Raw genomic sequence first — 3947 nt, forward strand, 5'->3', positions numbered from 1 at the left:
GCAGTGGCACGATCTCCGCTGACTGCAACCTCCGCTCCCTGGGTTCAAGCGATTCTCTCGCTTTAGCCTTCCTAAGTAGCTGGGATTACAGGTATGTGCTACCATGCCCGGCTAATTTTTGTATTTTAGTAGAGATGGGGTTTTGCCATGTTGGCCAGGCTGGTCTCGAACTCCTGACCTCAGGTGATCCGCCCGCCTCAGCCTCCCAATGTGCTGGGAGGCTCACAGTGGCGTGAGCCACTGTGCCTGGCCTTTCAGTAAGTAGGTTTTTAAACAGATAATTTTGGTTTCTGTGTTAAGAACAGACTGTAGGGGGAAAGGGTGGAAATGGAAACCATATAGGAGGCTGCTGTAACAGTCCAAACAAAAGACATCTGTGGCTTGGACTAGGGTACAAAGTTTCTTTTTGGGATGGTGAGAACATTCTGAAATTACATTATGATAATGATTGCACAACTCTATAAATACTATACTAAAAAACATTAAATTGTACACTTTATATGGTGAACTTTATGGCATGTAAACTATATCACAGTAGAACTATTAAAAAATAAATAGGAGATGGATCTAAGGAAAAATAAAATAATTGACAAATGGTACTGAGGGTTTAGATGGGATTAGAAAACATAAATTTGCAGTGGCATCAGTTTGCATAATTGTATGATTTTTGAAACGGCCGTTGCAAAATTGTAACTGAGACCGTGAAAGAGATCTGACCTAACCAACTCTATCTTGTTTCTTTCTTTTTTTTTTTTTTCTATCTTGTTTCTAACCCCCAAGTTGTCCTTGTTCATTCCTGGGCGTAGTCTGGAGTAACTTTGGGAGAAACTTAGTTTATAGTTTAAAACAAAGATGATAAGAGCCCTTTCCCAAAATTAATCCCCTTCTTGCCTGGGGACTAGACTGCCTTTGTAGGACTAACAAATTAGCCAAAAGATTAGAAAATTATGGTTTAGGAGTCATGCAGCTGGAGGCTACAAGATTCTGACTCTCCCCAAATTGCTCCTGGGGATAACATCACTATTGTAAAGCCTAACATCAGTGCTTGATATATTTTGCAGCCCCTGCACTTGATGGATCAGTTGACACCACCCCGATCAATAAACTGGCTAATTTGATCTTGTGGCTCCCACCCAGGAACTGACTCATTGAAAGAGGACAGCCTCAAACCCCTATGATTTCATCTCTGACCTGGCCAGTCAGCACTCGTCACCGGCCCCTCTACCAACCCAAATTATCCTTAAAAACTCTGATCCCCCAGTGCTCAGGGAGACTGATTTGAGTAATAATAAAACTCCAGTCTCCTGTACAGCTGGCTCTGTGTGAATTACTCTCTTTATTGCAATTCTCCTGTCTTGATAAATTGGCTCTGTCTAGGCAGAGCAAAGTTAATCCATTGGGTGGTTACATTTCTTCCATACAATAGCTCACTGCATACAATCATTAACCAAAATGATCCAGGATTGGAGTTTTTTTGCTCAGTGGGTACAGAATAAGGGAAAGATATAAGGAAGTTTTGGGTGCTTCTGAGAGAGAAGTTCCAGATTATCAATTATGGGGCCATGAGGTTCAGTCTGGATAGAAAAGGAAACAAAGACTGGGGACTGTGGGGGAAACGCCAAAGGGATAAAATTCGAATTCCTTCATATGATTTATTATGCCTTTGATTATTTGGCTCCTGCTTATCTCTCGAGCCTCACATCTTGCTTCTTCTCTTACATTTTAAGTTCTAGTCATACAGAACTTTTAATTTTGAGTGCCTCTAATTCTGAATTTCTATACATTCTATTCTACCCTTCTCCCTTGCCCTTTTAGGTCTCAGATTAATAATTGTTTCCTTAGAAGTTCTGTCCTAGGCAACCCTGCTACATATTCCTACAGCATTCTGCACTTCCTTTTCCTAGCTTTTTAAATGTGCCAGTTCTGTCAGTTCAGGGTACATTAATATAAAGCTGCAGAAGCCTGACCATGGCCAACACTGCTACTCTGTGTCAGTCTGTCTGAGGAGCCAGGTGTTTCTGTAACATTAATCATGGTAGGCAGACTAATGAACTTCAAAGATGTCCATGTCCAAATCCCTGGAATCTGTGAATATGTTATCTCACATGGCAACAGGGAACTAAATGTTCGGATGCAATTAATGTTGCTAATCAGTTGACCTTGATGGAGAGATTATCCTATATTTACCTGTGTAGGTGAAATCTAATCACATGAGTTCTTAAAGAGGCAGAAGAGAGGAGGCAGAGAGATGCATGTGGAGAGGACTTGACCCACTGTTGGTGGTTTTGAAAATACAGGAATGGGCCATAAGTCAAGGAATGCAGCCTTTAGAAACTGGAAGAGGCAAGGAAATCAATTCTTGCCTAGGGCCTCTGGAAAGGCATGCAGCAGCCCTGCTGATACCTTGATTTCAGCTCAGTGAGATCTGTATTGGACTTCCGATCTCCAGAGCTGTAAGATAACAAATTTGTGTTGTTTTAAGCCACTACATTGTGGTAATTTGTTACAAAAATGGTAGAAAGCAAATATAATTAACATTCCTACCTTGCCTCAGCATAACGCCAAGTAGACCTCGAAGATTGCCATCTTATCTCAAGTACCTAAATCCAAGTGGATACCCCTAAACCAGCTGTTAGGGGCTGAACTGTATCTTCCCCAAATCCTTTTTTTTTTTTTTTAGATGGAGTCTCTCTCTGTTGTCCAGGCTGGAGTGCAGTGGCTCAATCTTGGCTCACTGCAACCTCTGCTTCCCGGTTCAAGAAATTCTTCTGCCTCAGCCTCCCGAGTAGCTGGGATTACAAGCACACGTCACCATGCCCAGCTAATTTCTGTATTTTTAGTAGAGGTGGGGTTTCACCATGTTGGCCAGGCTGGTCTTGAACTCCTGACCTCGTGATCCACCTGCCTCGGCCTCCCAAAGCGTTGGGATTACAGGCGTGAGCCACTGCGCCTGGCCTCTTCCCCAAATTCTTATGTTGAAGTCCCAACACCCAGTATCTGAGAATGTAATAGTATTTGGAGATAAGGTCTTTAAAGAGGTGACTGAATTAAAATGAGGCTGTTAGAGTGGGGCTCTAAAGCAATGTGACTGGTATTCTTATAAAAAAAAAAAGGAATACCAGGGCTGCACATGCACAGAGGACCAACCATGTGAAGAGGCAGCAAGAGGGCAGCCATCTGTAAGCCAAAGAAAGAGGTCTCTAAAGAACCCAATCCTACAAGCACCCTGGTCTTGGACCTCCAGCCTCCAGAACTGAGAAAATAAATTTTGATTAAGTCACTCAATGTGTGGTATTTCATAGTATGGAACTACTAAGAAATGTCAACTGGGCAAGAAAAGGTTAACTTCAGGCCTGTATAACCCATTCCCTCTCTACCAAGAATCAATGACCTCAATCAAATTTCCTCTAAAATGTGCTGATACTTATCACCAGAGAGAAAATGGAAAGTCCTTATCTCTAAAATGCTTTTAGCAAGATATACTTGGTCTTTATAGATGGTTTATTGTAAAACTTGGTATTTGTGGATTTGTGAGGCATGACTGGCTGGAGAATGAGGGCTCATTTAAACTGCATAATGAAGTATAAAAAGGAGATGTTGCAAAATTAAATGACTCCCTTTTTTTGAACAAGGTCTCGACATACAACGCTCAGGAAAACACTTGTCCTTTAAGTTTGAATCCAAAGTGTACTGAGAGAGAAAAAGGGCATTTTTGGAGCTGGACTCTTAACATTTTGGACTTCTCTAAAAGAATGTTTCATCTGTGTCTGGTGATCAACCTATATCCTTTAATTCATTAAAGTTTGGTATTGGGTAAGATCTATGATTTGGCCGGGTGCGGTGGCTCAAGCCTGTAATCCCAGCACTTTGGGAGGCCGAGGCGGGTGGATCACGAGGTCAAGAGATCGAGACCATCCTGGTCAACATGGTGAAACCCCGTCTCTACT

Source organism: Cebus imitator, unplaced genomic scaffold, assembly GCF_001604975.1.
Source record: "Cebus imitator isolate Cc_AM_T3 unplaced genomic scaffold, Cebus_imitator-1.0 Scaffold128, whole genome shotgun sequence".
Lineage (NCBI taxonomy): Eukaryota > Metazoa > Chordata > Mammalia > Primates > Cebidae > Cebus > Cebus imitator.